The sequence below is a fragment of the Triticum aestivum genome, chromosome 2B (genome assembly GCF_018294505.1).
Source record: "Triticum aestivum cultivar Chinese Spring chromosome 2B, IWGSC CS RefSeq v2.1, whole genome shotgun sequence".
Lineage (NCBI taxonomy): Eukaryota > Viridiplantae > Streptophyta > Magnoliopsida > Poales > Poaceae > Triticum > Triticum aestivum.
Genome location: NC_057798.1, coordinates 359158095 through 359183466, shown reverse-complemented (window position 1 = coordinate 359183466; position 25372 = coordinate 359158095).

The following is a 25372-nucleotide window of genomic DNA, read 5'->3' as shown; positions in this document are numbered from 1 at the left end:
AGTTGGCTTCATCTTCGGTATGGTGGCTCCACTGAACTTTGCAGAACTTGATAACCTTGTTGCGTGTGACTCGGCTGGCAAACTCGAGAATCTTCACTGGTCTCTCCTCATAGATCAAATCGCTATCCAACTGAATCGCTTCCAGTGGCACTGTATCTCTCAGAGGGATATCGGCCATCTCTGTGTGGCACTTGTTCAACTGGGAAACGTGGAACACATCATGAACTCCTGACAATCCTTTGGGTAATTCCAACTTGTAGGCAACTTCTCCCATACGGTCCAAAACTTTGTATGGTCCCACAAAACGTGGTGCTAACTTTCCCTTAACTCCAAAAAGTTTAACTCCTCGAAGCGGGGACACATGAAGATAAACTCTGTCTCCGACTTCGTAAACTGTCTCCTTGTGTTTAGAATCCACATAGCTCTTTTGCCTGGACTAGGCTACCTTGAGCCTATCGCGAATCAGCTTAACCTTCTCTTCGGACTCTTTAATCAAATCTGGTCCAAACAACTATCGGTCTCCAACTTCGTCCCACAACAACGGTGTCCTGCACCTCCTTCCGTACAAAGCTTTGAAAGGGGCCATCTTCAAAATGGATTGATAACTGTTGTTGTAGGAGAACTCTGCATAAGGCAAATTGCGTCCCAACTAGATCCATAATCTAGCGCACAAGCTTTCAACATGTCCTCAAGAATCTGATTGACTCTCTCGGTTTGTCCATCTGTCTGTGGATGAAAGGCTGTACTGAACTCTAGCCTGGTACCCAAAGTTTCGTGCAACTGATTCTAGAACTTTGAGGTAAACTGGGTTCCTCTATCTGATAATATGGTCCTCGGAACTCAATGTAGACATATGATCCTGGTCATGTATATCTTTGCCAACTTAGCACAGGTATAAGTGGTCTTCACTTGGATGAAATGAGCTACCTTCGTCAAACGATCGACTACAACCCATATAAAGTCATAGCTTGAACGAGTCCTGGGTAATCCCATGATAAAATCCATGCCTAGCTTATCCCACTTCCATTCGGGTATCGCAAATGGCTGTAGCAATCCTGCTGCCTTCTGATGCTCTGCCTTCACTCTCTAACATACATCACAAACTGCTACATACTCTACAATATCCTTATTCATTCCGGTGCACCAAAAACTATCCTTCAAATCCACATACATCTTGGTATTTCCTGGGTGAATCGAATACGGTGAATCATGGGCCTCTTGTAGAATCAACTTCCTGATCTCCAGATCATTAGGCACATATACGCGGTCCTCAAACCATAAGGTATCATGCTCATCCTCACGAAATCCCTTAGTTTTTCCTTTGCCCATCTTTTCCTTTATCTCGGCAATCTCCTTGTTTGTCTTCTGACCTTCTCTGATCTTATCCATCAAAGTAGACTGAATCTCCAATGCTACTACATAGCCTCTCGGAACTATCTCCAAACATAGCTCGCTAAGATCCTCAGCTAACTCCTTGGGTAACTCTCTGGTCAAGAGGGTGTTGACATGTCTTTTGCGGCTCAACGCATCGGCTACGACGTTAGCCTTTCCTGGATGATAATGCAACCTCATATCATAATCATTAATGAGCTCCAACCATCTCCTTTGCCTGAGATTTAACTCCTTCTGCATGAAGATATACTTCAAACTCTTGTGATCCGTATACACCTCACAGTGGTTTTCGATAAGAAAATGTTCCATGTCTTTAACGCATGCACTACTGCTGCTAACTCCAAATCGTGGGTAGCATAATTCAACTCATGGGGTTTAAGCTGTCGTTAGGCGTAAGAAACAACTCTTCCTTCCTGCATAAGCACTGCTCCAAGTCCTCGACGAGAAGCGTTGCAATATACTTCATAATCCTTGCGCTGATCTGGCAGAATCAACACTGGTGATGTAATCAAACGTTTCTTCAACTCCTGAAAACTGGCCTCACATTCCTTAGTCCATTTGAATTTGGTGTCCTTCATCAACAACTCTGTCATGGGCTTTGCAATCTTCGAGAAATTCTCAATGAACCTCCGGTAGTATCCTGCGAGTCCAAGAAAACTCCGGATCTCTCCAACTAACGTGGGTGCTTCCCGATTTGTCACAGTGACAACTTTGGTGGGGTCTACTGCTATTCCTTCTCCGAATATAATGTGTCCGAGGAATCCAACTTCCTTCAACCAAAACTCACACTTACTGAATTTGGCATATAACTGATGTTCTCTGAGCTTCCCAAGTAACAAACGCAAATGCTCTTTATGCTCCTCTTCATTCTTCGAGTAGACCAATATATCATCAACGAACACCACGACGAACTTATCCAGAAACTCCATAAACACCTTGTTCATCATGTTCATGAAGTAAGCAGGTGTGTTAGTCATACCAAAGGACATAACGGTATACTCATATAGCCCGTACCTGGTGGTAAAAGCTGTCTTAGGTATATCCTGCTCTCAAATCTTCAGCTGGTGGTATCTTGATCGCAGATCGATCTTGGAAAATACTTTAGCTCCTTGCAACTGGTCAAACAAATCATTGATCATCGGCAGTCGGTACTTCTTCTTGATTGTCACTTCATTCAACCCTAGATAATCAACAACCATTCTCAACGATCCATCCTTCTTTTCTACGAGAAGCACGGGTGATCCCCAGGATGACAAACTTAGGCGAATATAGCCTTTATCCAGTAACTCCTTAATCTGCTTCTTAATTTCCTCCAAATCCTTTGTGGGCATCCTGTACGGTCTCTTAGATATTGGCCCTGTGCCAGGCAAAAGCTCAATCAAAAATTCAATGTCTCTATCCGGTGGCATGCCTGGCAACTCTTATGGAAATACATCAGGGAAATCCTTCACCACTGGTACTTCCTCCTGTACAACTCCTGATAAGGAATTCACTTGAGTCCTCTTCGGCTCATGCCGGGATACATATTTAATCCTTCTTCCTACTAGGGTAGTGAGCAAAATCGACTTACTAGCGCAATCTATGTTTCCTCCATACATCAATAGCCAGTCCATACCCAGAATCACATCCAAAGCTTGTGACTCCAAAATTATCAGGCCTGAGGGGAAAACATGCCTCCCTAAGGTCAATGGCATCTGAAAACATCCTTGGCTTGCCATATACTCCGCTCTTGTTGAGCTTACTAACATAGCTGTTCTAAGAACTTTGGTGGGCAGTTTATATTTATCCACAAATCCCCTTGATATGTATGAATGTGATGCACCAGTATCAAAAAGAACGATTGCAGTAAATGACTTAACCAAAAACTTACCTATTACTGCATCTGGCTGGGCTTCAATCTCCTCCGCGTTAACGTGGTTCACCTGTCCCCTATTGAAAGGGTTCGGCTTCTTCCCAAAGCTTCCATTGCCATTTCCATTCTTAGCTTCAGGACATTCATTGGCATAATTTCCAGTCTTCTGGCACTTGTAGCAAGTGACGTGGCTCTAATCCTTCTTGGCTGGGGTTGCTGGGATGGAACGGTTCTGGCCATTGCTTCCTCCATTACCATTCCCATTCCTGGGGCCACTATGGTTGTGCGAACTCCCTCCATTATGGTTGTGGCCTCCATGGTTATGCTGAAAAGCTCCTCCCGAGTTCGGGGGTAAAACGGGGCTTCTGATGAGCTCCAGAATTGTACTTCCCTTGTCCATACTTCCTCTTGCGGTTGTCAATCTGCTGCTGCTTCCCTTCAATCATGAGAGTTCGATCTACCAACTCCTGGAAGTTGTTGAAGGTGGCTACCATCAACTGCATGCTCATCTCATCATTCAGTCCTTCCAGAAACTTCTCCTGTTTAGCCGCATTTGTAGCAACGTCATCTGGGGCATAACGTGCTAATTTACTAAAATCATCCACATACTGGCCAACAATATGTCCTCCTTAGCGTAAGTTGCAAAACTCATGCTTCTTCATGGCCATAGCTCCTGCTGAAACATGGGCAGTATGGAAAGACTGCTAAAACTGGTCCCATGTGACAGTGTCGATGGGTAAGTGGCTGTGAAATTCTCACACCATGATGTTGTGGGTCCATCAAGCTGATGTGCGGCAAAATGCACTCTCTCCGCATCTATGCATCCTGCAGTGGTCAACTCCCTTCCAATCTTGCGGAGCCAATCATCTGCAACTATCGGCTCGGTGCTACTAGAGAACACCGGCGGATTAAACCTCAAGAAACGGGCTAAGTGATCAACAGGTGGTGGTGGTGGTGGGTTATTGTTGTTGTTGTTGTTCCCCTGATTCTGATTCTGAACTAGTATCTACATCAATGCCTTCTGCTGCTGGATCAACTGAGTGAGCTTTGGTGGGAATGCAAATCCATTGTCGCGTCTCGGAGGCATCTGAGGGTTTAGAAAGGATGAGAATACATAATAGAAATGAGGTCTGGAGGGAAAAAACTACCCATATGCACATGAGACAAACACAATCAATATCACTTCAATCAACTCAAACAAGGGCATACATCGGTCTAACTATCATTACAAAAGTGCTCGAACTATGCTATATACATGGGGGAATACTGCTACTGTTATGGTGGTCGACTAGAAAAATTGATCGGTCGAAGATTCCATGATATCTGCTCCAGCTTCATCAACATAGTCATCATCACTATCGTCAGGGTCTGAGTCGGTGTCGTCGATGATGATGTAGTTCTCCGGGCAAGTGGAATCATTGTCTTCTCCTCCTGGCATAGAGTATACCATGAATACTTTTAGCTTCTTCTTCAGGTCATCATTCTTCTCCATAAGTGTTGTCATTTCCTCCTCATATCCATCGCGTGTAGTCTTGAGTTATTCTTCCAGTTATGTGATCCTGGTCAAAGCCTTCTTCAGATCTATCATGCCTGCACACATCTGGTTCTCCTGGCCAAATGTGTTGGTTTAATTCCTGGATGAAAGCTGCAATAGATATGTCCTTCCTGGTGCTGATCATCTCCCACTGCTCATCTCGGCGCCCACATATCTGGTAGAGAGTATCCTTGATATCCTTGTGGTAAACTTCAACAATGCGTCCCATGGTGATGTGGGCTTCCATGCTCTTTCCTAGACTCCGGGTTGGTGCATCAAAGGAAAACTCTATGGGCTCAGTGACGAGCATGAACGTCCTTCCTGGAACTTGACCTCGAATCATCCAACGCTCCTCTTCTAGCAAAGTGGCGATGTAGGTCGCTGTCGTGGAATTAACACGTCAGATGTCCTCATGAAAGGACTTAGTCGTAGAGCCATCGGGACGGGTTAGCTTGAAGGGGTTAAATCGGACAAGAGACATGGTAGTTTTTATACTAGTTCGGCCCCTTTGATGAAGGTAAAGGCCTACGTCTAGTTGTGATGGGATTGATTGGGTTTTGATGACCAGGGAGCAAATATGCTTTGCCTGGGTCTCGAGTTGTTGTTGCCTATCCCTGAACCGCTGCCAGGTCGTCCCTTTATATACATAGGTTGACGCCCGGCCGGTCTACAGAGTCCCGAGGCCGACTCATACAAGTGTCCGGCTCGGTCTCTCCTTTCCTAACTTACAATACAAGTTACATAACCATGACGGTTTACCACTATCGGCCCTAATCCGCCTTTGGGCTCCGGGCCTCTAAGCTTCATTAGTAAAACGCCATCTTCTGGATCTTCGTGGGCTTCAATATAGTTGAGGGTGAACCAGGCCCTCCTGGCTGGTTTATGCTCAGCAGTTATATCCCCAACATTAGGCCCCATATTGATTTTAACATGTTCATGTCAATCTTCAATACTTAAAGAAATTCTGTGAACATCACCTTATATTCTCGTAAACCGCCATGATGTCTTCTCTTGTAAACTTTGTTAAACCGCCGTGATGTCATCCTCTGGACACAGCAATGGATCATCATGGCATCATCTCTGTATAAAAAGATTCCCTTCATTAATGGTATCCCGAAGATCGAGGCGACAGCCGCACCCACTTTTGCCTCTTCAGGCTCCTCAATTCTCGCGCCTGCCACTTATCCATTTGCCATATAAATAGGCTCGGGGGTCCTTTTTTACTTCCCCTTCCATGCCTCTTCTTCCTCCTCAGGACGCTCAAGCTCTGAAGCTCCGCCGCCGCCCTCAACCTTCGAGCACTGCATCAACAAAGGCCGCTGCATCAACCTGATCGTACCAGAAACCTGCGGCTCTTCTCCGCTATCCCTGCACATCTGGTAAGTTTCCTCCTCTCAACCCTAGATCTGTATTTTAGGATTTCTGCATTCATCCGTGTTCATAAGTGTTCATCTCAGTTCTTCGTATTTGCTTCTGCCATAGTTTCTTTGATCTAACTATAGAATAGATCTCGTGCGGTAGTTGCTCCGCATCCAGTTTTGGCACTAGTAGATCTTCCTTCTTTGTACAGAATCCTTAGTAGAACGTGATGAGGACATGACTACCTTGGATATGACCAAAAATATTGCATATATGCATATTTGTCAGGTGATTTCTAGTGCAAACTATTCAATAATCTATTTATGTTATCCAGAACAAAAATACTTCACACACTTTTGTGTTTTGTCTAATTGCAGGTGTATGGGACATTTGTACAATCCACATATGAAGATAAGGAAGAAAGAGATGTTTATTTGCTGTCCAAAAAGTTCTCTCACGTCACTTTTGGCCCAAGAGAAGATAGAGTCCAAGTCTCTCACGTTCTGGATTCAGATTCGGACTGCACAGACACACCTGACTCAAAACGCACACAAGTTTTTCATACGGACTCCGAATTGGGTGATTCTTTTTTTGTTGGAAACTAGATTTCGTGCACTTTCCAACCCAATTGGAATCACCTTCAAATTCGTCTGGAGCGTTGAGTTGTGGACGAAACAATCTGATGCTGCAGCAGAATCCGAGTCAAACTACAAGTCCAAAGGTGTTACATCACCTCCACTTGGGCCCATTGGCCTTGTACGACCTAGATTTAGTTTTAGGCTGCCTTGGGACGTCCTCCCACCTCCTTGGCCGCCACCCCTTGCTCCTATATAAGTAGATCCATCTAGTAGCTTTTCCTTGGGATTTGTTTAGTTAAAAGTTAGCCATTGCAACTTCGTGTACTTCGTTTGTGTCCAACGACCAGACCAAGACCGCTTCCGGATCCCCACCATTATCAATACTTCATATATATTTGCAATATTCAGATTGCTTTATCATATTCTTGCTCGTTCTTTGATTGCTTGCAGGAATAGACCTTCATGGTCAGGCTGACCGTGCTTCCAGCATCGTCAGTAACCTCAGGAGATTGGTTTAGCGATTGCTAAGGCGCGACGTCGTGCACGTTTGTAGTCGGATCGTGAAAGTCGTCTCCACCAAATCGATAGTTATCATCTCATCGAAAGATCGGGACCCTCGTCTCTATCAAGTGGTATCAGTTTTCAGGTTGCTCGGTGAGAATTTCCAGTTTTTCCTAGATTAGATTTATTTTCTTACCTATTGTCCAAGAAAAAGCCACAAAACAAAAGTTAGATCTATTCATCCTTTGTCCTAGCCAGACTGAGCCTTTGCAATTTTCTTTTCATTGTTTGCATTATTGAATTATCGGTTGCATCGCCGTGTCAAGTTGCTGGTCTTAGTGTCTAGTTCATTTAGAGTTTCGAGTTCTGTTCACATTAGTCACGCAGCCGCTGCATCATTATCCCATCCATTGTCCACCATCCCATCCACCAATTTCCACCACGTGCTACGCACTATTTATTGTCATAATCATAGTTGAGGTCACTCACATCTTCGCCAGATCGAATCTGCATCTTATCTAGTTTGTCTTGGAAAGAGGGAGAAAAAGAAGATAAAGAAAAAAAAGAGAAAAAAGGAAAGAAAAAAAAAGAAAAAAAGGGAGAAGAAAAAGAAAAAAAAGCGTGAGAAAAAAAAGAGAGAAGAAAAAAAATTGGATCTATCTAGAATCAATCTTGTACCTGAATTCGGATTGGAATCTGTTTTGCGCACTGTTCAGTAAAACAGGCGTATCTTCCTCATACGAAGTCCGTTTTGACTCCGTGAGTACTCAAATTGAAGATAGCGACGAGCCGCATCTAAATAGTTGCAGAAGCAAGTTCAATATTTGACACCTCAAAATCGGCTTCTAAATAGGTTTTTTTTCCCTCCGAAGTTCGTGAACACAGCTTGTTCCAATTTTTCAGGCCAGTTTTAGAATTCTTTGACTCCTCATATCAACTCGGAATTGAGTGATTCTTTTTGCATTGGAAAGCTTGAGTTAGTAGCATTCTTTGAAAGAATTTATCAGAAAATGGTCTCAAACTTTTCAAGAGGAAAGTTGGAGAGAGAGTTGTTGTATATCCTGCTTGGCAGTTGTTTTTCATCATTATCTTCACTGCCGTTGTGATCTTCACTTATATCTTGCTGTCAAGAGCTACTTAGTATCCTTCATTGATGCTCGTTGTGCTACGCCGTGACCTTATTAGTGTTCTAGGCTCGCGTCTCTAGTTCGGTCTAGCCTAGGACCAGCACAGTACCGTCGTTGAGCGTTTATTCAACATTGCATCTTTGAATTGATTATTGCTAATCTTTTGCTACCATATATAGCCAACCCAGCTCCACATATTTCTACACCGTGTATACGTACACTCCCCTGGCAATCGCTTTACTCAATATTCGGAGTTACTTGACACCGCTGGTTGCCGATCACCGCCTGCTGCATGGTAAGAACTTGTAAGACATTGATATTTGCTTTACTGTGAGCGTTTTACCACCACATCCTAGTAGTTATAGGAACATTATTTTTGGGTTCTGTTTCTTGTTCTACTAATCATGACAGGATCCAGAGTCAATTCATGGGCTTTGTCGATCGCGGGAGACGTGCCACCACCTTTGCCAATACCACAACCGTCACGAGAGGTGCACAAACATCCAAATGCACATGATCAGGTTAATGTATCTATACCACCATTTAATGGCCGTTTTAAACCTTCTTTATATATTGAATGGGAGTTCGACATAAAAAATATATTTGCTTCCCATAATTTTGATGAACATAAAAAGGTTAAGGTTGTGATTGGTTCTTTCACTGGTTATGCTTTGGTTTGGTGGAGTGAATATTGTCGGTTACACCATGATTATATACCTACTACTTGGGATGATTTGAAACTTGCCATGCGACATACTTTCGTCCCTGCTTATTATACTCGTGACATGACTAAGAAGTTGCAACACTTAAAACAAGGTAGTGAAACTGTAACAAAATATTATGATGATTTACAAACTACCTTGTTGCATTCCTCTTTAGAAGAAAGTGAAGATGATTTTATGGATAGATTTTGGGGAGGATTAAACCGTGATATTCAAGAGATACTAATTCATGAAGAGTGTTATCCTATGGACCATTTGTTTCATCTTGCTTGCAAAGCTGAACAGGAAATAAAACGACGTGTTGGCCACGAGGAGAACAAGCACACGGTGCACATTCCAAGAGTTGATATGATTGTTCCTTCAACTACTAGGCATACTATGACAACCACATCCGTTGTTGTCAGGACTACATCACCTCCACCATGTGACACATCGCCCCCGAGAGTGGCTACATCATCTGAGTTGATCATAAGAGGTAATGACAAAGGTACTGATCTTCCATCTCTACATGAGAATGATGAATGCCTTGTCAATTTGAATGCACCATCTGATGAGCTACCCACTACTTTGATCACACCACCTATTTTAGAGGACTACGTTGATAATTTGACTTTGCCATGTGATCAAACAACTGAAATACCAACAATTTTGAGTGCACCCATTGAATTAACTATTGATGCAAAAGAACCAATGTTTAATCATTTTGATATGACCTGTAATCTTGGTGATGATTCTGTGTTGAATGACTTATTGCATGTTTGCTTATTTAAGCATTTTGTAGCATGTAAATTTGATGCAAGTAAGGTTTATTCACCAATGTTGGGATGGTTTAATGATGAACATTGTCAATCTTTTGAAATGAATAAGAGCTTCACTTATATGTGCAAACTGAATTGCAATATTTTCATGCCTTCTACTTCTTGTGCTAATTTTTTGGCTTTAGATTTTATGAACTATGCAAGTTACTCATCTATTCATGGGTCATATATGCAAAAATCAAGGGAAGTAAAAATGGATGACATATACATATACAACATGTACACCTTGTCTCTTTTGTTAGCCACATTTCAGATTAAGCAACGCCGAGGACGGCTTTATTTTCAAGAAGGGGAGGATGATGAGGACATGACTACCTTGGATATGACCAAAAATATTGCATATATGCATATTTGTCAGGTGATTTCTAGTGCAAACTATTCAATAATCTATTTATGTTATCCAGAACAAAAATACTTCACACACTTTTGTGTTTTGTCTAATTGCAGGTGTATGGGACATTTGTACAATCCACATATGAAGATAAGGAAGAAAGAGATGTTTATTTGCTGTCCAAAAAGTTCTCTCACGTCACTTTTGGCCCAAGAGAAAATAGAGTCCAAGTCTCTCACGTTCTGGATTCAGATTCGGACTGCACAGACACACCTGACTCAAAACGCACACAAGTTTTTCATACGGACTCCGAATTGGGTGATTCTTTTTTTGTTGGAAACTAGATTTCGTGCACTTTCCAACCCAATTGGAATCACCTTCAAATTCGTCCGGAGCGTTGAGTTGTGGACGAAACAATCTGATGCTGCAGCAGAATCCGAGTCAAACTACAAGTCCAAAGATGTTACATCACCTCCACTTGGGCCCATTGGCCTTGTACGACCTAGATTTAGTTTTAGGCTGCCTTGGGACGTCCTCCGACCTCCTTGGCCGCCACTCCTTGCTCCTATATAAGTAGATCCATCTAGTAGCTTTTCCTTGGGATTTGTTTAGTTAAAAGTTAGCCATTGCAACTTCGTGTACTTCGTTTGTGTCCAACGACCAGACCAAGACCACTTCCGGATCCCCACCATTATCAATACTTCATATATATTTGCAATATTCAGATTGCTTTATCATATTCTTGCTCGTTCTTCGATTGCTTGCAGGAATAGACCTTCGTGGTCAAGCTGACCGTGCTTCCAGCATCGTCAGTAACCTCAGGAGATTGGTTTAGCGATTGCTAAGGCGCAACGTCGTGCATGTTTGTAGTCGGATCGTGAAAGTCGTCTCCACCAAATCGATAGTTATCATCTCATCGAAAGATCGGGACCCTCGTCTCTATCAGAAGGCAAGAACTTCTATGTCCTGCTTAACGCCTTTATAGGTCGCATAATTTTTTCTTACTAAAGCATGGTAGATCCAAACTAATTTCATCCTTATGTGAAACCTGTTTCTGTCAACACTTAGTAAATTTTCATCTCTGGCTCCTCCACGTAAGGGCAGTTTAAACCTTTAGTAGTTGCTAATCTGCCATATATCATTAGCCCTCACTTAAATTGCCATCTTATCTGGAGGAGAAAACTCTGGCTTAACTCACATATATGCCTTCACCAAATTCCCCGGTTTAACACCGATTAGTACACATCAACCATCCATCGTAAAACGGCCTTTATTTTTCCTTTTACAGTTTGTTTCCAAGATGACCAAGCAATTCGCCGCTTGCAACTGGGTTCCTTCCCGGATTATGGAAACGCAGATCAATGGATACGTTGTAACCGGCGCTTTAGCCTCCAAGAATGTTATTCATTGGCGAGTTCCTGGCCCTGAGTGCCCTCCTGAGCCTCAAGATGGCGAAGTAATTGTTTTTATGCAACACTTAGACTGGGGATTCAGTCCTCCCGGATCAAAGTTCTTCCGGGATGTGCTTTCCAGCTTTCAACTCCATCCTCAGGACATTGGACCAAATTTTGTGTCCAACATATGCAATTTCCAAGTGTTCTGTGATGTTTACCTTCAAGAGGAACCAACTATTGAGTTCTTCTGGGATTTCTTCCATTTAAGCCGCCGGACTGAGTTCTCTGACGGCCCCAATACTGAATTGGTGCGGTCTCAATCCAAAAGAGAAAGGAAGTTGATTTCCCGCATGCAAAGCACCACAGCCACCCTAAAGACTGCAACCAAACCTGGTTCTACTGTAAAAATACTGCCCTTGCCAGAGAAAATCCATTGCCGGGTTACCATGCTCACAGGCTTAGCAATGGCCATCCACTGCCTCAATAGCTCACCGACGAGGAGCGACAGGCTTATGCACCTCAACTTGCCAAACTCCGGGCTCTCCTAGCCAACGGTTTGACTGGTGTTGACCTTGTTCGCTGTTGGGTTGCATGGTGTGTCCTTCCTTTAAGCCGCCGCCCCGGATTGTTGCATGAGTACATCGGAAATATCAAGGATCCTCAATGGTTTAATGAGATAGAAATGACTGATGATGAAGTCACCTAATTGGTGAAGAAGATGCTAGACGAACCAATCACCGCATGCAGCCAAACCGGCCTGGCCCCCTTTTACACTGCCAACAAACCGCCAGCGGTAAGACTTTAACCTTGTGCTTTCTTGATCCACCACCGCTTTAACATTGTTCTAATAAACCTTTGTTTAATTTTCCAGGCCAATAGCTCCTTTTGGAAAAGGAAAGCTTCAGACAAACCAACAAGGGCTCCTCGTGCTAAGAGCAAAGTTATTAAGAGAGAAGCCAAGAAGAAAACCGGCGAAACTGCTGATCCGCCCAAAGATATTGAAGATTCGGATCAACATGTAGAACTTGACTTCCTCGGCTCCTTTTTCATACACCTTATTAACAATGACTATTATCAGGATGATGCTGAAGCTAGCCATGCTGATCATGTTGAGGTAATCTCCCTTTCCTCCGGTTCAGATCATATGTCGGTTCAGAAATTTCGTCGTGCCGTTCGGAAAGTAAAATGCTCTCACCCACTTGCTCATTTGGATCCACAATTTTCTTTGAAGATACAACAACAAGAAGGTCGTCGCACAACCTGGCACAGTGGTCAATAGGTCACTTCCTCCGGTTTACCGGATACTCCACCCCGGAAGCGTCATCCGGAGGTCTCTTCTTCTTTTAATAAGCCTTGTCCCTTGGCGGGTTGCTTCCGCTACCCACTTAATCCATCTGATTCAAATTATCAGGTAACTTCTAACTCCTCAGCCACACAATTGTCTCCCCTCAAGACCATCGTTGGGTAACTGTACTGCTTTTTCAGTTTGTTTCTCCATCCATCGGTTTATCATACTAATCTTTATTTTGATATTGTAGTGCCAAGGCCCGATTGAGCAAGAAAGCCAAGACCAGCGGCCCCACTGACGGTGTTGAACCAGAGAAGACCCCAGAAAATGCTGGTGAAGATACTGATGTTGTCATGGGTGACTCTGCCCCGCAAGACCCAGCCAGTGATGCTAATCCGCCGGAGGCTGACCCGGCCACGTATGTTGATCCATCAAGTCCGCATGCTACGCCTCCAAGCTCATCTGCTGATCCGTTGAGCCCAGCTGCTAATCCGCCGAGCCCAGCCAAAGATACCGTCAATCCGCCAAGTCCGTCAAAAGGAGGCGATGAGGTAATTATCACTGGTACTGCTTATACCGCCCTAGGCAATCCAGTTGCTGTATCGAAGCATATTGCCAAGGACGAATTTGCTGCTATGGGCAAGGGGAAAGGGAAGACCGATTTGTCAAGCTATGTTAATCTTTCTGGTCAAGAGCTTCATTCCGGATTTCTGAACCGGTTGTACACAAGTCAAGATTACAAGGCCGGTTTGGTGAATCTGATGAAGGAACGCTATGAGGTAATCTTCCAAACACTTTCATCCTTATTCTGTCTATTCACTATATTGTAGCCCCCAAGGGGCGGTTTGTCTCTGGAAGACAAACCGGTACTTTATAGATAAAGAACACCTCGACTGAGTAGCCCCTAAGGGCCGGTTTAACTCTTGAAGATGAACCGGGACTTTTATATTCCATACTATATTTTGTTAACTTCCCTTGTGTGTGTATTTTCTTGATCAAACACACATTAGACCCCAAGTGCCAAGATTGAAACTTGTATTGATCTTTGGGACTTCAAACAATCAGTAGTAAAGAAGCAATCCGCATTAGCCCCCAAGTGCCAAGTGTATAACTTGTTATATGCTTGGGACTTTTGATAAAATATTTAACATGCTCCTCATCTGATTGTGACAGGCTGATATAAATCACCAAGGCTCTCAAATTGCTGATCTTCAAGAGAATATTAAGTCCCAACAAGTAGAGACTTCCAAGGCCAAGGATGAGCTTAAAACCGCTTTGGCAGCCATGGAACAACTTAAAGAAGGGTTCAAGACGGAGCGTGCCAACTGGGAGACTGAAAATAATGCATTGCTGAAGCGGGCGGAAGACACCGAGTCAGCTCTTAAACCGGTGGCGGAAGAGCTAACTGGGTTGAAGCGCCAAGTGAATGCCAGGACTTCTGCAATATTTGGTAAGTAGTCTTGCCAAGATTTCTTGAATGACCATCTTTGTAATTTTGCCGGTTTAACATCAAAATCTTAAACCGATGTAGGTGGCCGCATTGCTCATCTGGGTTCTGACATGCGGATGAAGCTGAAGGCAGCATATACGCTGATAGAACAACTGTATACCGGTGCCCAACGGGTTATCTGTGCAGCCTCATACAACAATCCGGCCCCAACATTGATCAAGGACACTCTAGCAAGGTTATCCATGACGCCGGCGCAGATAGAAGAGATGAAGCGATCCACTGCCAGGGCTGGCGCTTTGTTGGCACTTACCCGAGCCAAAGCATGGATAGCTGACATGGATCCGGTTGATATCGCCAAGGGCTTTCCTAGTGAACAAGAAAACGGGGCAGAGTTTGATAGCGAAGCCCTCAAAATTTTGACAAGGGAGATGCATCCTCTGGCGAGTCAATTGGCAGAAGAAGCTAACTTGACTGTTCACCAGTCCTTCTATGATGCCTACAACAAACGGATTGACACTGTCATGCCGGAAGTGCAAAATCTTATCCCGCCAATCTGTAAGCACACTTACGCCCCTGACGTTGATCCGTCCGAACTTATAAGTGAAGAGGCTGTCTTTCAGGCTTTAACTCGGATTGACTGGACCACCGTTGACTTCCAGCCACTGGATGGGGAGGAGGAGGCTGAACCGACGCCAGATGATCCATCAACTTCACGTCAACATGGTGATGAGGCTTGATCCGGCAATCTTGTTGATGCTTCATAAACTTTGTTCTGTGGAAAGAACAACTCCGTGTTTTGGGCCTTAAAGCGCCTTGTAATAGGCTAGTTAAAATACTTTGATCTGCTACCATCGTGCACTGGGATATACTTTGTTTGATCTGCCATGACAATTTTATTGTTGGCTTATATATCTTCATAATATTATGCAATCCCTACATCTGCATAAAAAGATCTGTCCGGGCGGTTTACCGCTGGACGGGTCATAATGCCCAAGATAAAGCCTGGCTAATAACCAAAGCGGAATAAATATGAAATAACTCATACCTGTGATATGAAATCACTTTGTAAGGGTGAAAACCCAAATCTTGAGCTGTTATAACCCTTATCCTATAATGATGTTATGAATAAGTCATGCCGGGTTACGATGAACACCAGATGATGAAACTGGCGACATATAGTCAAAGCCAGACCGGGATTTGTAAACACCGATTTGATAAGATGGTCTAACAACTTATAGTTTAAAGCCAAACCGGGTTAACAAACACCGGGTTAATATGATGACTGAAAAGCCACACCGAGTCAATGGACACTGGTTCAAGTTAAATTCATCAAAAGGTGAAAACTTGGCAAAAAAGAAAACAAGAAACCATGTAGTCAAGGCTTTTCAAGGGCTGCCAGGCCCAAATTCGAGGCTTTTCATGGGCTGCCAGGCCACTGAGTTAAACCATTTTGCAAAGCCTTTTAAGATGGGCCTCCAACTAACCAATCATCGTTTTAACTTTGACAAGTTAAGGGTCTATATAAGATTGACTTGTCAAACGTTTGGCGGGTCGTGCCAGGATTACCTGGATAGGAGTGGCTTACTTGATGAAGGCAGGTTAACCCGGGGTTTTAGGTGAATACACTAGGCTTCCAAGCCGTGGGTCGATACCCAATTACAATGGTCCTTTCAAACTCTTTGTTACTTTGCACAAAGAGCCCCCAAGTAACTTTGTGAGCTGTGCTCAATGGCTGCCTATGTTTGAGCTGTGCATAACATCCAGACTCTCTTTGGCCCCTTGGGTGTGAACCTCCCAAACTGTTTTGTGGCATGATAGCTAGTTTAACAGGTAGTACTTCGCTTTGTCAGCTGAAGCCCTCATGTAAACAAAGAGATTTGAAGAAAAAATGGCAGAGGCCCTGCTTATAGCAAGGATGCTGGTTTATTATATCGATCATAATATATACAATGTTGAAATATGTACATAAGAAAAGCCTATGGCTCAGGTGTAGTAAGGTCGAAGGAGAGCTATGTTCCACGGCCGCAGGGTCTCCTCCTCAGAACTGCATGAGTCTTCTCAAACATCAATGAGGTAGTATGATCCGTTGTGCAGATTTTTGCTGACCACAAAGGGTCCTTCCCAAGGCGGGGATAACTTGTGCATATCGGTCTGATCCTTGATGAGCCGGAGCACTAAGTCGCCTTCTTAAAAGGTTCTTGTCTTAACCCGGCAGATGTGATAACGCCGCAGGTCTTGTTGATAAACCGCCAATTGAGCCAAAGCCATGTCCCGTTTCTCATCTAACAGGTCCAGCGCCTCTTGACATGCTTGCTCATTGTCCGCTTCAACATAATTGGCAACCCGGGGCGAGTCATGACGAATATCACTTGGGAGGACGGCCTCAGCCCCATAAACCATGAAGAAAGGTGTATAACCCGTAGATCGGTTTGGGGTGGTGTTTATACTCCATAACACAGATGGTAATTCTTCCACCCAACAACCCGGCGTCCGCTTCAAAGGAACCATAAGCCGGGGCTTGATACCCTTCACGATCTCTTGATTCGCCCTCTCAGCTTGACCATTGGACTAGGGATGAGCCACGGACGCTACATCAAACCGGATGTGCTCTCGTTGACAAAACTCCTCCATCTCACCTTTAGAAAGGTTTGTGCCATTATCTGTGATGATGATGTGTGGAAAACCAAAACGGAAAATGATCTTTTTGAGAAATTGAACCGCCGTGGCTGCATCACACTTGCTGACGGGCTCCGCTTCAACCCATTTAGTGAACTTGTCCACCGCCACCAACAAGTGGGTCTTCTTATCTTGGGAGCCCTTAAAAGGTCCCACCATATCAAGCCCCCAAGTGGCAAATGGCCAAGTTATAGGAATCATCCGTAGCTCCTGAGCCAGAACATGAGCTCGACGTGAAAATTTCTGACAAGCATCACACTGCTTTACCAGATCCTCTGCATCAGCATGAGCTGTCAACCAATAGAACCCATGACGAAAAGCTTTAGCCACCAGGGACTTTGAACCGGCATGGTGACCACAATCCCCTTCATGTATTTCACGTAGAATCTCTTATCCTTCTTCAGGAGAAATACAACGTTGGAATACGCCTGAAACACTGCAATGGTGTAACTCGCCATTGTGAATAACCATGGACTAGGACCGCCGGATTATCTGTCTGGCAAAAACCTCATCATCTGGTAACTCGCCCCGGTTCATATACGCCAAATATGGCACCTTCCAATCCGGAGTGGTATGTAAAGCGGCCACCAATTGGGCCTCTGGATCAGGAACAGCTAAATCCTCCTCTGTACGCAATTTAACAGACGGGTTATGCAAGATATCTCAAAAGGTATTGGGCGGTACCGGTTTATGCTGAGATCCCAGTCGGCTTAAAGCATCGGTTGCTTATTTTTTGTGTCGGTCAATGTGCTCAACCTGATAACCCTTAAAGTGACCTGCCACAATATCCACCTCGCGTCTATAAGCCGCCATGAGTGGATCCTTAGAATCCCAAGTACCAGAAACTTGCTGAGCCACCAGATCAGAATCTCCAAAATAGCGAACCCGGCTTAAGTTCATTTCCTTAGCCACATGGAGACCGTGGAGTAAGGCCTCATACTCAGCTGCATTGATAGTACAAGGAAACATTAAGCGGAGAACATAACAAATTTATCACCTCGAGGGGAAGTAAGAACAACTCCAGCCCCCGAGCCTTCCAATTGCCTCGGTCCATCAAAGTGAATAGTCCAGTATATATTATCCGGTTTGTCCTCTGGTGCCTGTAACTCGGTCCAATCATTGATGAAGTCAACAAGCGCATGTGACTTGATTGATGTCCAAGGCATATACTTCAACCCATGCGGGCCAAGCTCAATTGCCCACTTTGCAACCCGGCCAGTTGCCTCCCTGTTCTGAATTATATCGCCCAAAGGAGCTGAACTGACCACTGTAATGGGATGGCCTTGAAAGTATTGTTTGAGCTTCCGACTTGCCATAAAAACCCCATAAACCAGCTTCTGCCAATGCGGATACCGTTGCTTTGACTCGATAAGTACTTCGCTGATATAGTAGACCGGTCGTTGAACCGGATATTCCTTACCAGCCTCCTTGCGCTACACCACAATGGCCACGCTGACAGCACGGGCATTAGCAGCCACGTACAATAACAAGGGCTCTTTGTCAACCGGAGCAGCAAGAACCGACGGTTCAACCAACTGCTGCTTTAAGTCCACAAATGCCGCATTAGCTGCGTCACTCCAGACGAAATCGTCTGTCTTTTTCAACATCTGATACAAAGGAATCGCCTTTTCTCCCAAACGGCTGATAAACCGGCTAAGAGCTGCAATTTGACCCGCCAGACGCTGAACATCATTGATACACTTCGGTTTAGCCAAAGATGTAATCGCTTTGATTTTTTCCGGATTAGCCTCAATGCCTCTGTTGTACACCAGAAAGCCTAAGAGCTTGCCTGCCGGAACACCAAAAACACACTTGTCCGGATTAAGCATAATTGTGTAAACCCGAAGATTGTCAAATGTCTCCTTGAGATCATCTATCAATGTTTCCTCCTTCCTGGATTTTACCACAATGCCATCCACATAGGCATGAACATTATTGCCAATCTGCGTGTGAAGACAATTTTGCACACAACGCTGATAAGTTGCCTGGGCACTTTTGAGCCCAAAGGACATAGAAACATAGCATAAGGCTCCAAAGGGAGTGATGAAGTCTGTCTTCTCCTGGTCCTTAACTGCCATTTTAATCTAATGATAACCTGAATAAGCATCCAAGAAACTCAGGCGCTCAGAACCCGCCATCGCATCAATAATCTGATCAATACGCGGGAGAGCAAAAGGATCTGCCGGACAAGCCTTGTTCAAATCTGTGTAGTCCACACACATACGCCAAGTGCCGTTTTTCTTAAGAACGAGCACCGGATTAGCCAACCACTCGGGGTGAAATACTTCGACGATAAACCCAGCAGCCAACAGTCGGGCTACCTCTTCACCAATGGCCTTGTGTCTTTCCTCATTAAAGCGGCGAAGAAATTGCTTGACCGGTTTAAACTTGGGATCAATATTGAGAGTGTGCTCAGCGAGTTCCCTCGGTACACCTGGCATGTCAGAAGGCTTCCATGCAAAAATGTCCCGGTTAGCTTCCTTCTTTTGGGGCGTGAAGAAGTGTCAAACCAAAATACCCAATAAGCATAAGCATTAGCTCTCCCTGAAAAGGAGGTGATCCAGCCACACCTTCCAGTACGGCTACCTTGTTACGACTTCACTCCAGTCGCAAGCCTAGCCTTTTGTAGCCTTATTTAGTTTGGTTGCCTATGCTTGCTCTCCGGCGCCTCAATATGTCGGGGTTGTAAATGACATACCTTTCCTTATGGGAAATGCCGCCTCCTTACTAAAAATGAATAGAATCAAGTTAGTTTTACCAAAGAAGTCCCGCTCTGACGGACCGACGAGTCATCTACTAAAAAGGACCCTCCCCGCTGTGCGCACGGATGAACTCGATGAGCACGCTTTCCTATTTCGGATCTAGATTGGTGCTGATGCTAAACTGTTTGGATGAATCGCCAGGAACAAAGTCAACAAGTATAGTTTCATCAGCCGGTTTGAACTTCAGGGTCGGGTCATGCTCAGTGGTGGGCTTCTTCAGAGGGGTCATGTCTGCCAGATCAACATTGTCTTTATAAAACTTCAGCTCCTCTGTCGCACAAACCGACTCAGCATAAGCCGCATCACCTTCCTCACAATCCAAAGCGATCTTTCGACTTCTATGTACTGTTAGTCCCCTTATGACCCGGCATTTTGAGCTGTAAATAGACATAGTAGGGCCTCGCCATGAATTTCGCATAAGCCGGCCGTCCAAATAGTGCGTGATACAGGCTCTGGATTCTCACTACTTCAAAGGTCAATTTTTCAGACCTGGAGTCATGCTCATCTCCAAACACAACCTCGAAAGCGATCTTGCCAACAGGATATGCCGATTTACCTGGTACTACACCATGAAAAACAGTGTTGGACGGTTTAAGACTCTTGTCTGTCAACCCCACGCAACGAAAACTCTCATAGTACAGAATGTTGATACTGCTCCCTCCATCCATCAAAACTTTGGTAAACATGTAACCTCCCACCTGAGGTGCTACCACCAAAGCCAGATGACCCGGATTGTCAACCCGGGGCGGATGATCCTCTCTGCTCCACACAATGGGCTGCTCAGACCACCGCAAATAACGTGGCACTGCCGGTTCAACAATATTAACTTCCCTTTTGTGAAGCTTCTGATCGCGCTTGCACAGGCTAGTAGTGAACACATGATACTGCCCACCATTCAACTGCTTGGGGTGACTTTGATAACCTGACTGCTGCTAATTTCCTTGATTATTCTGTTGGCGATTACCAACTTTTTTATTCTGGTTGCCCTGATTATTCTAAAATCCAGAGTTTGAACCGCCGCCACCATGAAAACCTGGATCTGCACCGGCCGACGGATCCTGATCATACCGGAAGAAATCGGAATTCTTGAACTCCTTCATGATATAACAATCTTTCCAAATATGTGTGGCAGGGGCCTCCTTAGTCCCATGCTTTGGGCAAGGCTGGTTTAATAGACGCTCCAGATTCATCCATCCACCGCGCTAGGGCGGTTTACTTTTATGATGCTGCATATTGGTGTTAGCCACAAGATCTGAACTATCTGCCTTGCGCTTACCATTATTCCCATGGCCTCGTTGGTTGTGATGTTGTCCCTTTGCACCATCGCTCTTCTTTCCCTTCTCCGGTTTCTCCTCATCAAAATTGGGATCCTTGGTATTATCAGAATCGGCATATTTGACAAAGGCTGCCATAAGTGTTCCCATGTCATTGCAGTAGCGCTTGAGCCGTCCCAACTTCATCTTTAGTGACTTAAACCGGCAATTACGCTCCAGCGTTATGATTGCTTGGCCAGCATTAATCCGGTCTAACGAATGCAAAACTTCTGAAACCCGACGCACCCAATGAGTTGTTGACTCGTTCTCCTCTTGAACACAGGCATCCAGATCCACAATGGACATAGGTTGTTTGCACGTGTCTTTGAAATTGGCTATAAACCGGACCTTCAACTGGTCCCATGACTCGATGGAGTTGGCTGGTAAGTTTTTCAACCAAGTACGGGTTGTCCCTTCCAACATCATCGTGAAGTACTTTGCACAGGCCGCTTCATCCACATCCAGCATCTCCATTGCCATCTCATAACTCTCGACCCACACCTCAGGTGGCTGATCCGTGGTGTAATTAGGCACCTTACATGGACCCTTGAAATCCTTGGGCAGTCGCACATTACGGAGAGCCGGAATGAGACACGGCACTCCCCAAGAACTAAAGGCAAGCCCGGTGCCTCGGTCTACTGATGTCGCTGGCTGAACCAGGGCGGGTTGATAACGACCCGCATATTGTGCTGCCAAAGTGGCCTCCCTTCGTGCTCTGCCATTATCCACCACGTCTTGAGCATTTACCTCACCGCGCGTCGGATTGGGACCTTGAGGGACATTATGGCACCACACAATGCTAGATACTTCCGGTTCATCCATGTGCCTGCTATAGCTTTTGCCCGGACAGGGGGTTGAATGAATTCTATCTCGGCAATAGGAATAAGCCTGCTGCTGCACCATGACGGTTTGAAGAAGATCCCTGGCCCGCCGCGTCTCAATCACCGCTAGTGAATCGCCCTCCATCGGAATGGCTGCCAGGCGAGATGCTGCGGCAATCATGTTATCCAAAGGGCTCGAGAAGTGACCCGATGGTGTGGACACGTATTGCGGCGGGTTATCCGTTCGTCGAGGTGGTTCCGTCATCCGTGGTTGATCCGGCGCTGCCCTAGGTGCGTTGGTTCGGTTTGCAGCTGCCGGATTACTCGGCCCAGCCCCCGGTGTATTAAAGAGATTCAATCCTTCAAAGACCGGCTGCACATGCGATCGGTACTTCATTCGCATTACGTCGTTTGATGCGTTCTGATCCAACATGAGCCGCTAATTCTGCGCCTGTATCTGCTGTGACTGCGCATCCAAAGCGGCCCGTTCTTCAGCCATCCTAGCGTCCTCAGTCACCAGGTCCTCCTTAGCCTGCATTATCTGGTCCTTCAGCTTTGCAACATTCGCATTATGCTGATCCTGCGTCTCCGAGGTAACTGCCGTGGTTAACAAGGTCGCCCAGGCATCCATCAAACCGGAGAGGACTTGAGCCAGTCGGCGCGCCGGCCCCCCTATCGTGACCGCTGATCCGATATTCATTGCTGATGTAGATGAAGACTGCAAAGTGGGCTGTGTTCCGGCCATGAAAACAGCAACCCGACTTGGCGGTTCAAAGAGGTCCGAAATACTGTTGCCATCGGAATATCCTTCGAACACACCATCATGAATTTGGTATAGAGACTCGGTTTCGCCAGTGGATGACTCGCTGTCGGAATAAACAACCGTCTCGCCTTCAGACACCGGTTCAGATCCGATCCCATGGACACATCCTACGAACGCACACTTCATGGCGGGTTTAACCCGGGCAGGACTCGCACACTGAGCCGTCTCGATGAGGTCGGTCCAGATGTCCGGCTCTGGTCCCGGTTCGCAAATCTTGTCGATGAAGACATGAATTCTGCCAAAGGGGACCCGGTATCTGTACTTGATTGAGCCGGCCTCAGGGCCCCATCCTTCGTCATTGATGTAGAGCTTGCTGCGACGACTCTTGGTCATCCGGCCAACCACGTACCCCTTGAGTCCTTTAGAGCTGCCCTTCAAGAACTCGAAACCATCGTGCGATAGCCCCACGGTGGGTGCCAACTGTCGTGGAATTAACATGTCAGATGTCCTCATGAAAGGACTAAGTCGTAGAGACATCGCGACGGGTTAGCTTGAAGGGGTTAAACCAGACAAGAGACACGGGAGTTTTTATACTAGTTCGGCCCCTTCGATGAAGGTAAAGGCCTACATCTAGTTGTGATGGGATTGATTGGGTTTCGATGACCAGGGAGCAAATACGCTTTGCCTGGGTCTCAAGTTGTTGTTTCCTTTCCCTGAACCACCACCGGGTCGTCCCTTTATATACATAGGTTGATGCCCAGACGGTCTATAGAGTCCCGAGTCCGACTCATACAAGTGTCCGGCTCGGTCTCTCCTTTCCTAACTTACAATACAAGTTACATAACCATGGCGGTTTACCACTATGGGCCCTAATCTGCCTTGGGCTCCGGGCCTCTAAGCTTCATTAGTAAAACACCATCTTCTGGATCTTCGTGGGCTTCAATATAGTTGAGGGTGAACCGGGCCCTCCTGGCCGGTTTACGCTCAGTAGTTATATCCCCTACAATCCAGGTGAAGCTTGGTACTCCGATGTTCAGGTATCTAGTGACTTCCTTCAAGTGACGTTCGAAAGGTGTATCTTCATCGGGTTGAGTGAAATTGTTCCTTGCATCCGCCATCCTATACAGTAGAAAAAGGAGAGGAGTTAGAAATGAGAAGAGAGTAGTGATCTAGGTCTTTAGCTTAGTGGTTATGTCCTAAAGTCAGCGTGTGCTCTGATACCATCTTGTAGCGACCAGACCTCAAATAGTCTGATCTCTGTGCATCAGTGTCATCCCTGGATCGGTAATGCTGACACGCACAGTACTTGAAGGATTTATAATAGAGTAACAATCACACTTATTACATTGAATGTCTCAAAAGAGAACTTATTACAATAAATATGGCTTAAGGCCATCTAATAACGATTACAGTGGAAGGCTTGGAAGATAAAGTGAGTCCATCAACTCCAACGGCATCACTGAAAGTGAAAGATCACGACCTAAGGCACCTTACTCGTCGTCCGAAAAGTCTGCAACATGAACGTTGCAGCCCGAAAACGGGTGAGCACATGGAATATGTTGGCAATGTAACACATAGAGAGTAATGAACGGAAATAATGATATTTCTACATGCATATATGGCTGGTGGAAAGCTCTATGATTACAGTTTTGCATAAAGGCAATTTTTCCCTACAACAAAGGAATAAATTTTATTTAACTATCCTGGTGGTTGTTAAACATTGAGAAGGTTCACCCAACTCAATCCCAAATTAGCATCATCATTAACCCATAAAAATTAAATTAAGTAACATGTTGAGATCCACATGATAATCCAAGAACTAGATACTCAAAACGTCCATAACCGGGGACATGGCTAACCATGATTAGTTTGTACACTCTGCAGAGGTTTGCGCACTTTTCCCCAAAAGACTCGATCTCCTCCATTAGATTTCTCGCACTACATGGTGTTTGAGAAATGGATGACCGAGACACAGTCTTTTAGAAGCATTAGCACCTTACGATGGGTAGACAGTTACACCTAGTTTCCCCTACATATGCTAGTCTATCACTGTAAGAGGTCACGCGACTTAATCAACTATGCTAGAGCCCATAATAATTTGTGGCTGCACATGGAAGTTTCTAGCATGAATAATCTTATGATCCCTTTGAGCCTGGGTGGCGGTCCATAGGAGAATCACACGGTACCCTGGGATTTCCAAAAAAATACAGGCAACATTGGGTTCCCTAGGTGCCTCAATCCACCCAGATGTGTATTAAAGTAGCCACCTTAAGTTAACCATTAATTAACAATACTCACATCTGTCATGGATACACTCACCCAATCCACGTCTACAAGCATAGCATAGCAATATAAGCAAATGTAGAAGTAACTCCCAAAGGTTTGATAATAAACAGGACAATAGGTACTACCTCATCTACTCCGCAAAACTCACATATTAATCAGATCCTAACCATGAAATTGTTTGAGGATTGATCTAATGCAATAAAACTGGGTAGTAAAGGGGTATGATCAAAGTGTTACTTGCCTTGCTGATGATCCGTAAAACCTAGAGACTTGTAGTAGCACGCTTCGCACTCCGGGTACTCTATCGCAATAAAACAAGCAACAATAAGCACTCAACTAGGAGCACGGGTAAAACTCAAATAAAAGATCTAACCAGAAAGTTCAACTTAAGAACTCCGGTATGCA